Here is a 13,040-nt window from a genome sequence, read left to right on the forward strand (position 1 = left end):
AAAGAGCCTGGCAGCACTACAAACTGACAAAGTAATCTACCCAGTTGTTTTCTTCCCAATAAACTTTTCTGTCTATTCAGTAGTGGCTAAATAATGTTAATTTTCCATAGTTCGTAAAATATGTGAAAAATTAGATTAAAAACAATGAACAGGATTTACTGAGGAAAAAAAAAACAGCCAAATGCCAGGGTAATCCTATGGGCTAGGCTTGTAAAAGCTCCAGGGCCATCAGCCTAGTACACACCTATGAACCTATGAAATTAGCACTTTTGCCTTTCGATAGGTAGATAGATAGATAGATAGATAGATAGATAGATAGATAGATAGATAGATAGATAGATAGATAGATAGATAGATAATCTCCCTGCTTCTAATTTCAGTCCCGGTGTTTTAATTATAAAATGGTAGAACTCAGGCGGATTATCTCATGCTTTTGTTGGCCCACCTATGGAGTGACAGTAAACTTCAACACCTCAGTAAGTACTAACCATACCATTTTCAGACAATGATATTAAACATTTTGCTTTAAATAAAATCAGTGTGTAATAATAATAATAATAATAATAATAATAATAAGTATTGTTATTACCACCTAACTGATGGTGAAGCCAGGTTTAACATCTCCATAAAAAATGTGCTCACTCTAGTTTTGACCTGGTGAGCAAAGCACATTGGCTGTGGGTAATGCTGGATTTGCCTCCATCTGGGTGATGAGTATTTCTGTAACTGGCTGCAGCACAGATTAGATTGATTTGTTTTTGTGCTACAAAGTAGGAAATAAGAGCTGCAGCTGACTCCATTAAAAGTTGTAACTGCTTATGCCTTCATGTTAATAGAGGTGTCCATTGCAATATTAAGATAATCATCTCAGCCCTCAGAATATGCTGATGCTACGTATGAGAAAATAATGGTTTCTTCCAGTGTTGTCAGGTGCATCTCAATAAGATCTGCTAGTGCATGTTCATAAATCTGTTTCTTTGTAATACTGTGCGAATGCAGCTACTTATCTTGTACTAGCAATGTAGAATAGTCGAGCAGATAGTTATCTTGTACTAGCAATGTAGAATAGTCGAGCAGATAGTTATCTTGTACTAGCAATGTAGAATAGTCGAGCAGATAGTTATCTTGTACTAGCAATGTAGAATAGTCGAGCAGATAGTTATCTTGTACTAGCAATGTAGAATAGTCGAGCAGATAGTTATCTTGTACTAGCAATGTAGAATAGTCGAGCAGATAGTTATCTTGTACTAGCAATGTAGAATAGTCGAGCAGATAGTTATCTTGTACTAGCAATGTAGAATAGTCGAGCAGATAGTTATCTTGTACTAGCAATGTAGAATAGTCGAGCAGATAGTTATCTTGTACTAGCAATGTAGAATAGTCGAGCCGATAGTTATCTTGTACTAGCAATGTAGAATAGTCGAGCAGATAGTTATCTTGTACTAGCAATGTAGAATAGTCAAGCAGATAGTTATCTTGTACTAGCAATGTAGAATAGTCGAGCAGATAGTTATCTTGTACTAGCAATGTAGAATAGTCAAGCAGATAGTTATCTTGTACTAGCAATGTAGAATAGTCGAGCAGATAGTTATCTTGTACTAGCAATGTAGAATAGTCGAGCAGATAGTTATCTTGTACTAGCAATGTAGAATAGTCAAGCAGATAGTTATCTTGTACTAGCAATGTAGAATATTCGAGCAGATAGTTATCTTGTACTAGCAATGTAGAATAGTCGAGCAGATAGTTATCTTGTACTAGCAATGTAGAATAGTCGAGCAGATAGTTATCTTCTTTACTAATCTTGCCTTAAAGTGTCAGACTTGGTTCCCTATTATACTGACAATGATCTTGGAGAATATGAACTGTGGCAATCTTCCGGCCTTATTATCCAACTCTGGTCTGAAAGAGAGCTTATCGGCCAGTTTTAAAAACATGTTAGTAACCGCATTCATAATATTTAAAATAAAGACAGTCCGTTTTTATTCTCTAGTACATGTGCCTCCTAAGTGGAAAAATTATGGTAGTACGTTTAACTACTATGACCTTTCTGTCTTCCATTTCTGTCTTCCTGTCCTGAAGCTCAGCCTGATTGAGGGTAGAAAACATATGTGGGAGACACTGAAACTTAGCTGGAGAGACATTTATAGATCTGTAGTGGAATGTAAGGTGATCTGATCTTCTTCAGGTAAATATTTCAGCAAAAGTTCTTGTTGAGTTTAAAAGGAACTTAAGTTAAAAGTATTTCTTTATTTAAACATTAAGTGAATTATTAAAGTGCATAAATAAAACATGGTTGTTCCACTTAGACTGTTTTCCATTTTTTTCTTGACTTTTCAAATTATATGCCATCAGACCAAGTTTACTAGTGATGCAATTCTTTTTACGAGTGTTTTCATTTTATTAGTACTTTCTGTATTCCACTGCATTCCCAAATGCATCAGTTATGATAACTCACCTGAAGAATTAATGGCAACCAGGACTCAGATCCACATACTCCCCATCTTTCTTGCTTTCTCTTTCTGTATCTATCTCTTTGCTTCCTTTTTTCTTTGTTTTTGCATTAATACTTTCAGTACATACAGCTTTGCATGATTGTCTTTATTTTTGTTTTACTTGGTTAGGTATTATGAAAGAAGCATGTATGTTCTTTGCGACAGTTCAACTAATAACTAATAACTTTAGCTGATGATACAGCAAGTTAGCATAATCAGAGTGTATTTCTTGGTGATCTACATTTAGCCAAGTCTTATCATTGTTTCTGAAATGTATCTGAGTTTCTAATATAGTCTTCAGTTGATGAAGTTGGCAGATTTTGCTGAAATGTCTTACTCATAACATCTTGAGGTTTCATTCTTCACGGTGCTTAGCAGAACACTTCAAGTTTCCACTGAGTAACTGAATTATCATAGCCACCCATTTGTATGTTTACTTAGAAACCACATATAAATTGTCAGTTTTGCTTTTCCTCTGCGAGATGAAAAGGAATGTCCTTCTCCTTGTGTAAAAATAATCTCTCAAAAGGAACTTTCCCAACAGTTAAGATTTTTTTTTTAATTGAGCTGTCCAAGGTACCTTTATTAAAAAGGCAAACTGTTAAGTATTTGCATGGTACAGTTTTTCTGAAACTTCAGTACCTATCTGTATTTCCTTACCTGTTTAGAATCTTCTTTTGCTGACATCAGTCTAGAAGTGCTGACGTTGTTAAGTATTTGTTGTAAGAAAAGAGGGAGGGCTGTAGGCCTATGACCCTGACTGCTGTGGTTAGACAGAATAGATTCTCACAAAGAAAGAAAGAAAAACAAACAGAAGTTCATCTGTACTGTTAGAAAAAAAGTATCATGGAAGAAACATGAACTAAGGCCATTCTTGTCTGCAAAAAGCTGTTGTTCAATTTGCTTCATGCCTTTGTACATGTGAATTAGGTAGGGGAGCATTGTTCCTTATTTTTCTGACATTGCAACTTTGAGAGGGCATCACTCTGTACAAAGTATTAACACAATGTGCATTTACTTCTGATCTACTGCTTATCTGTCTTTCTGTGTTCATTTTCATATTTTGGTACTCAGCTCAAGAGTAATCTTAGAATGAAGTGCTTGCTTGGTTAAAATGTTAACTAACTTATTGTGTATGAATCAAAGTCATAAAAATTAAAGCAGCCTGTGAATTAATTAAACATGTATTTGCCATTAAGACAGATAAGAAAGTACATATTTTTGCAGAAGTACTGTAAAAACAGACAAATTATTTCCAAGTGCTATATAGGTTCATAACCTTGTACCAGGCTAATTGTTTTTGTGGGACACTTAAAGCCTAGAAAATTAGCACATGTGAGAACCAAACCCTATACCTTGCATCTACAAGGTCAATACCTTAACCATTATGCCAGCCTCTCACCAATATGTAAAACCATTCTCTTAAATATTGCTTCATTGCAACCAAAATGTGCCTTAAAACAATCATTTTTCTGGAAGCATGTGTATCTGTGAAGTAACATCAGCACAGCTAAAGAAAACTGAACTAAATAGTACTAGTGACTATAATATAGTATATTATAGTACAGTATAATAGTAATAGCATCTCTTACATTTTTCTTCTATTTTTCTTTCAGTAATCCAAACCACCCATCAGGTTAAGCAAGTCTCTGCCCCCCATATCAAACAGTGGAAATTTCAAACTTCTCTCTTGAGCACTGGGCACCCACAAAGACTTGTCCTGCAACTAGAGAGACTAAACACTAATGTAGGTGCTTAACTTCTAAATGTTTAGACAGTAAAATACCTTACCTGCATTAACTTAAACAAATGTTCGTGAGTGTATTAGTACATTCTGCTGTATAGTTCCTTAATCAAACCACTGTACTGATGAGTACATCACCAGGAAGAAACAGCTGCATAATACTCTCCAGTTAGTGCCCCCCAAACTAAAGTCTATTTTCTTTTGAGAAATACTCAAATCTATAAAATAAAATTTCATTACCTCTCCTGTTTCACCTGTTACTAACCCCAGCTTTAATTTTATATCCTTTTAAGAATGTCAGAAAATTATACTCTGTGCCCATAACATAGTCTTCACTTAGTGCAACATACAGTTTAAAATTCAGTTTAACATATAACCATTTAAGCTAACACTACATACTTACCAAAGCCTAAAGGATCAATTGGAGTCAGTGCTAACCCCCGCTCTGCTTGCCCTCGCTGCACTCTAGCTTGGTCTGCTCCCCTCCCTGCCCCCAATTCTCACCCACCCCCACTACTTCTTCCTTTATTCTAACCCCTAATCACCTCACCCGTAGTTCAACCCCTAATTCCCTAACAACTAGCCCAACCCACTCATCCTACCTGCCCCCACCCTCCAATCAATTACATCCCTTACTGATCTCACTTCCAGCAACACATTCCGAGACAACACACCTCCACCCTCCCACACAACTAACCAGGAATTCTAGTTGTACTACTCACTTAAAGTAGTATCATGTTACCCACACTCACATCCCTATCACTAGCTCTACTATCGCTAACCTTCCTAACTTCCTTACAAACAGACCTACACTGCACAACTACTCCTGTCACACTACCCACACTAGCCCACCCACTCAAACCCACTCACACTTCTACATCTGCCCCACAATCATATATCTTACAACTAAATATTACTCACTAACAAAAATGACGCCATCTTGCCACACTAAGAAAAACACACATAGACCAAGCTCACAAACAATTAATATTAAAAAGCACATACTGACAGTCCTACAAACTCTGCTAACCTCTGGTGACATTCACCCAAATCCAGGTCCCCTCTCAGCTAGACAAACATTTGACCTGCTGATCCTAAATCTCAACATAAGAAGTATTACCAACAAGCTAACAGACCTACAAGCATTCATAGCCCACTACAACGCTGATGTACTCACCATTACAGAGACCTGGCTTAATCCCAATATCCAAGATGAAGACTTTCTCCCCCCAGGGTATAATACACTTAGATCTGATAGAACAAACAGGAAAGGAGGAGGAGTAGCCATTCTCTTTAAAAACACCCTTAACCTCCAGCTCCTGCACACCACACCTCCCACTTTTCAAAATGCTGAAGTCCTGTTTTCTGTCCTATCCATAAGAAACACCAAGAAGATCAATATAATATGCTGCTACATACCTCCAGGCAACAACTCACTCATAATAGAAGACATCCTACACTGGACAAAGGACAATCTACTTTAGGAAACAATCCTACTAGGAGATCTTAATACCGACTGGGCAGCCTGTAACTCCAGCAGCCCCTCTACACATATTAATTTATATGGGTTCTCTCAACTAATTGAAGAACCAATTAGACTAGATAAGAAAACAAAGAAAGAATCCATACTGGACTGAACACTAACCAACTATCCCAAACAAAACTATACAGTAGGCTGTCTCCCAGATGATCTAAGTGATCATCTCCCCACCTTCCTACTCCACAAACACTCCAATCACCCCAAACCAGTAGTCTACAAACTTGTACGAGATGACTGTAATCTTACCCCACAATACCTAAATGCGTTTCTAAGCCACTGCAACTGGGAACCACTAGACACTTGGGTTAGACCAGGCAGTAGACTACTTCAATACTACCTTCTCTAACATCCTTAACAGTCTAGCTCCCAGCAGAAAGATCAGAGTTAAAGCCAACTAAGCACCTTAGCTAAGTTGGGACACCAGAGCCTTACTAAAAGCCAGAGATAAAGCCTGGAAAATCTGGAAAACTGACAAAACCCCTAGCTCCAGGCAATACTATCAACAGTTTAGAAACAAGGCCAAGGCTGAATCCAAAATAAACAAACAAAACTATTTTCTTAGCACCCAAAGGAAATATTCAAATAATCCACAAAAATTCTAGCATGCCATTAACTCTCTACTAAAGCCAGGCAAAACCACTACTCCAGCACCCAGCTCTACTAACAATACCCTAGACATAGCTTCTCAATTTAATAACTATTTTACTAAATCCATCTTAGCCTTGTCCAGTCAAATAACCAAAAACAGTCTACCTAAATCACAACCCAACCTATCCCACATCACCCCCCTCTTTCAGCCTATCACCAGTGCCCACCTCAACTATCAAAAAACTCCTCTTAAAACTAAAGCCAACCACATTGGCAGCTGATAACATACCTGCTGCATACCTAAAAATAGCTAGTGACTCCCTGTCATATCCTGTCTCCATCCTAATCAACCACTCCATACTATAATCCTACATACCCAAACTCTGGAAAGTATCTAACATCATTCCTCTCCATAAAGGAGGTAACTCCTACGAATTCTCCAACTACCGACCTATTGCCATCCTTTGCCCCCTATCCAAAATTCTTGAGAAATGCATCCACTTGCAAGTGATGACATTTCTTAAAACACACAATCTCCTATCTACCACACAACACGGTTTCTGTCCACATCACAACACTACCACAGCTCTTCTGTCCTTCACTAATCATATAAACCTTCACAGGAATGATAACAAATACATATCAGCCATTTCCCTAGACCTCTCAAAAGCATTTGATATGGTCTCCCACTCCATTCTACTAGACTCACTAACATCATTATCCTTCACCTCCTCTACTATAGCCTGGTTCAGAAGCTACTTGTCTGACAGGCAACAATCAGTCCATTGGAAAGGAACTCTGTCTACACAACCTCCAACCACCATAGGAGTCCCACAGGGCTCTATACTGGGCCCGCTATTGTTCTCTATTTTCACAAATAACCTCAAATGCTCTACACAACATGCCACACTCATACAATATGCGGATGATTCAACCCTGATCTGCCCCGCCTCATCTCCCACCACCCTACATAAACTCACTCAAGATACCTTTAACTCAGTAGAAAAGTGGATATCAGGTATCCAACTAATTCTAAATCCCAAAAAGACAAAACTACTATTTACCCCTAATAGATCAAAACCCGCCTCTCCTTTACCATAACATCTAAGGACGGCACCATCATCTCCCCTTCTAACCACACCAAACTTCTGGGCATTGAAATAGACAATAATCTCCACTTTGATTTTCACATCTCATATACCATAAAACTAGTATACAAAAAGCTAGGCTCCCTATACAGGCATAAGTCCTTTCTCTCACAAAAAGCAAGAGTCACTCTTGCACAAAGCCACCTCCTCTCAACTCTATTATACGCAGCACCAATCTTTACCCAAATCAGACAATGTGACCTAGACAAACTAGAATCATGCTACAATAAAATAGCCAAGTTTGCTACTAACTCAACGTATAGAACCCATCACTGTGCTGCACTAAAAGAACTAAAATGGCTTGAGCTCCCACAGCTACTTAACTATCACCAGCTGGGCACAGTCTACAATGTTCTCAAATATCCTGACTCCCCCCTCATTATCCAACCTACTTACTGTCTATACTGCAAATCGCTACCTAAGATCTAGTGAAAAATCTCTCCTCTCCATCACCAAGGCTAACAATAATGCAGGGAAAGCACTCTACTCCCACACCGTTGCCAGAAATTGGAACTCTCTTCCCCTATCCATGTCCACTGCCCCCTCCACATTCATATTCAAAAACTCAGTCAAATCTCATCTTCTTAGTACCTGGTTATGCTCTTGTATCACATAACCCTACTCACACTGCTACTATCTGCCCAAACTCTTCTCTGATCACTTGCTGGATCTCTGATCCCCTGTAGGCTTGGTCATCTGAAAGGGTACTTTTAACTGTAGAATCTTACTTGATATATTTTCTTCTCGTACCAATGTATAACTGACATTGTCTTTTTACCTATGTTCTATATCTACTTTTACCTGGAGTATTTTATTAATTTCTTCTTATATTACTATGCTCAGTATACATGATGTAATCTGTTTTGTATATTATGCTGGATGTACTGTAACTGACATTGTCTTTTACCTCTGTTCTATATCTTCTTTTACCTGGAGTGTTTTATTAATTTCTTGTTATATTACTATGCTCAGCATACATGATGTAACCTGTTTTGTGTATTATATTGGATGTACTGTATTTGTATAACTTGATGCCAGAGCTTTTTTCCCTGGGCATCTGCTGAAAATGGACCTGGTCCAGTCGGAATTTCCCGGTTAACAAATGTAAAATAAATAAAATAAATAAATAATAGTAACTAAATAAGTCTTTAGCCTGGTGAGTTCTTTGAAGCTGTAATGCTACACACTGTGCAACATAATTATATTAATTTGAAAGCCGCATTACCTCACAGTAAAAGTAATATTTAGCTTTGTTGAAAAATCAAGAATTTATTCTATGTCTGAGGTAGTGTGACCTCAAAGTTAGTATGTTTTTTAATTCTGGTTCTGCAAATTATGATGTAGCTCCTTAGACTGGCTCAGAGACTTGGTAAATTAAAAGTGTGCTTTTCTTTTTAATTGAATTGCCACTTCCTTGACATCAAGGTATAAGTTTATTTTCACCCTGCAGCACTTATATGCTTCCCTCTCAAAAAAAAAATCTTTAAAGCTGCTGGTCAACTTAGAGCAAATCTGGTCTCAGAAGTCTGAAGGCATAAGTATGTCATGTGAATATCAGATTGTAATGGAGATTCCAATGGAAGCTAGCAATCTCCGCCAGCTTAACCAGGGACAGGACATCAGTGGTCTGGGCTGCAATATCTAACAGCTGGTGTCTACAGTCTAGCTTACTATATCCATGCATACTTTCCAATCTAATCTTCAGCAGTAAGTTCAGGAAATCAAATCAGCTGTTGCTGGTATAGCTGATCATATGGGCCAGCTGGAAACAACCACCTGTTATGTTTGGAGGAAGCTGAGCATCAAATCACATTTTTATTAGATTTTACGAAATTTCTGACCGAGAAGATAAACGATCAGGAAAATCATGGTAAACAGATTAACCCACATATTCTAGGATTATATGAGGATGTGGTGCAAAATAGACATGTTTCTTGAGGCTTGGATTCTTACATCTCTGGGCCTTGATCCATCCCCCTTATTAATGTTGAAACGGGTGCACAGATATTTGTTCGCCTCCACCTGCAACAGGTGCTTATCTTCATCCAGTTACTGTGTGGTTACTATCTTTGATGAAAAAATAAAAGGTTTTATGAGCTGCTTGGGAAAAGAGAGCTATCCATTACATTTTGACAATTACTCCAAGCAGGTTCTTATGCCATGTAAGTCTTGGTTGCAACTGATTAAGTTTTTAAAAGGGAAAAGTATAAAAAAATGCAATATTATATCCTGCATGTCTGCAAGTTACCCTACCTGATGACAACCATATATTTCATCAGACAGAGGACAACCTGTCCTACTTGAAGGATAAAACTTCCTTACTTGTCCTGGATAATATGGACTGGACAGCAAATGTCAAATGAGCTCACCCTGTGACTGACCTTTCTATAGCTATGCCTAGATCCAAGCGATCCAGGAAATTATCCAAGATGCTGGACATCGAGTGTGTATTAATCCATATTTGACCAGTGAGGATCTTTCATAACTGGAATATTTATCTCTATATTAATTTAGTCCCTTACAGTAGGATAAATGCGGGGAATCCTTAACAAGTGTGCCGGATAATGAGTAGATTTTTTGAGAATTATATGTGTATGTCAGTTTATATCACAGGGTTCTTGGACTATTTGTTGAGGATCTGTTTTTTTTTCTTCATGGGCGAGAGGAATGAGCATGGTGGTAAGCTGCAGGAGTTTAAGCAGCTAGACAGCAGGGGATTTTTTTTTATTCCTATACCTTGGAAGCCTATTGTATTTCATGCATATAGTTAATTGGTGTAGGTTAACTGTATGATGTTATGTGGCAAAAATTTATATTATTATTTTTTTTGGAAGTTTACTCAGTTTATAGAGATGTTACTATTATTATGACTGTTATCTCTTTGTCTTTTGTCTGCAACATAGCTCAGAGTGAAAGTGTAACACTTTTTGGTCAAATACATCCAGGTCCAATCTTTCCTTTAAGTATGAGTCAAGCTTCTCACCAGAACCCAGTTGACTGACCTTACAAAAGGAGTAGTTACTATGCACTATCATAAAAGTATGAAACATTAATGTTCATGGGATTTCTCGCTTATCAAGTGGGATAGGCTCTGTACTTGGGTAAGATCACACTCTCCTGATATCCTGGCTCATTTGTCAGAACTCAAACATAATAAATTATCCGTATGGTGGTATGAGCCCTGTGACGATTGGGGAGAGATGGGTGAAGGCTGCCAGCCTAGTCAAATAGAATTTAATACAAAATTCTATCATTTGTATAAATAAATGTAAAATACAGGTGTGTGTTTTTACATGAAAGAAAAACACTAAAATGTGAACTTCAGGATTGTTACAACATTGCCCCCTTGCTGTAAAGAAAAACTAAGTCAAGCCTTTCAAATGTATCTTTTGAAATTGAAATGATTGTATGACATTCTTTGATCTTTAAAGTTTGTTCCAGTCAGGCTGGCTGAAGACATTCTGTCCATTGTGTTAACTAAGGACTAATTGCTAGAATGTATATGTGAAATGCATTTTAGTGTTTTATTCTCCTGCGCAGGTGTAGCCGCGGTGGTGCAGCAGTAGCATTGTCGCCTCACAGCAAGAGGTTCTCCCGTTCGATTCTCAGCTGGAGCACCTTCTGTGTGGAGTCTGCATGTCCTCCCCGTGGTCAAATGGCATTCAAAAGACATCCGTAGGGCGTGCCTTCGTTGAAGGTTGGGCATCGAGCTGGCATCTCAGCACCATAAAAATCTACTGCCAATCATTAGCGGACCAGAGTTCTGCTGTGGCGACCCCTAACTGGGAAAAGCCGAAATAAGAAGATTCTTCTATGCAGGTGTTAGCTTGCTAAATAATGTAAATGGAGATTCTATTAGCCTGGGAACTCAGAGCAGGGGTCAAGATGATACAATATGAATACTCGGAAAACCTAAGTGTGCACATGATATAATCTGGGGAGGACCCAGAGACATGTTTGTTAGTGATGTTTTATAAACTATGTCTTAGAGATAGACTGGAGAGCATTTCGATCTGTCCATCTAACTTATCAGCACTCTGCTTATGCTCACATGTAAGTTTTTAGCACTGTGATTTCTTGTAGGAATAGTTAAAGGTAGTAAAGATTAATTAGGTATTTTTCTTTGAAATCAGACATGTCCTGCTGTATTATTTTAAGTTTCTGTGTGATCTCTGAACTCTTAGATATCTCTGTGGTGTAGTAGTCTTGTCTTGTGTTTTAATTATTTATTATTAAATATTTTTAAAACCTTCTACCTGTGGTTGGTTTGTGTAGAGATAAGCTCTAGAATACATTGCATATTTATAGAGTTTACTGTCTAAGTCATTCCAAATTAAGCCTTGAGACTGTTTAGTCATACTACCATTGGATATTAATATTGCACAGTAATAATTGGACACTCTTTTAAGGGCCTTTTAGTAGCTGATATTATTAACTGGGTGGTGGCAGTAATTACTACAGTGTAGTCTGGGTAAAGGGGCACAGTTAGAGAATCTGTGTCAGCCTTTCCCAGGAGTGTCTGTGAAGTTGTATAAATACTTATCTCAAAGTGTATGTGTGTGTTGTGTCAGCTACTTGTCAGGGTCACAAAGCACTGGTTGGACAGAGAGGGTACTGGAGGTTATAGCTTGCCCAGTTAGGCTGAGACTTGGACCCTATAGCTGTGACAGTGGGGAATCTTATTGGGGATCTGGTGAGTAAGGGAGCAGACAGCCCCAAACTGACTGTGATCTCTGTGTGCATTTAACGGAAAGTGCACTTTACTGTGTGTATTAGTTATCCTTTCCTCTTCTAGGAGACGACCTCCCTGGTGTTAGTGGTGAGGATTGAGGCTCCTTGATTGCTGGGCCAGGGCACGGTCATCACAAGCCCATAGTGTCTTTGGCATAGTCCACAGGAAAAAAAGTGGGTTATTATTTTACATAAGCAGGGTGCCCACACCATTCATGTTCTGCACACATTCTCTATGCAGGGAGGAGAGTTAACAAGAATGATATTTCATTCTGGATATCGTGTCACTTTAGTAAATGTTTATTTACATCCATGTATGGGAGTTAAGTAGTCTAGGTGACACTTTTAAAATATTCATGACAAGACTAGTGGAGCCTTAATACAATGTCCCCCAAGCCTTTCTGCACTAGCTAAGGTTTTTAAATGAGTGTAAAAGAGATTTTTTTCCTAATAGATATTAGGTCATTGGGTGGTCAGCAAGGGGTTGTTTTTACACATTATTCTGCCCACTTTAAAACTTAAAGCAAAATTGGCAGAATTTATATAGGATGGATTTTAATGGGCCTACATATATGTTATAGTGTAGAAGCATGCCCATATTCTGGCCATGATGCCTTGGGTTGCTCCATACTTGATAACCCCTGCACCATAACTAAGGGCTGGAGGTTCCAGGCTTATTATACTAGGAGGGTGGAATGTTCTACCATCCTCTCAAACATTACTCAAGAATGTATGCTTGCACATGAACATACTGATTCACCTCCTCATATTCTATGGGACTCATAAGGGATTTGGTC

General features: G+C 38.2%; 1 protein-coding gene across 1 annotated transcript in view; it reads left to right on the forward strand.

Moving 5' to 3' along the window:
- Window positions 1-13,040, forward strand: part of OPN3 (opsin 3) — a 730,438-nt gene that overhangs the window by 87,355 nt on the left and 630,043 nt on the right. The window lies entirely within an intron of this gene.

This window comes from Protopterus annectens, chromosome 1.part2, assembly GCF_019279795.1.
Source record: "Protopterus annectens isolate FY-2018-M chromosome 1.part2, PAN1.0, whole genome shotgun sequence".
Lineage (NCBI taxonomy): Eukaryota > Metazoa > Chordata > Ceratodontiformes > Protopteridae > Protopterus > Protopterus annectens.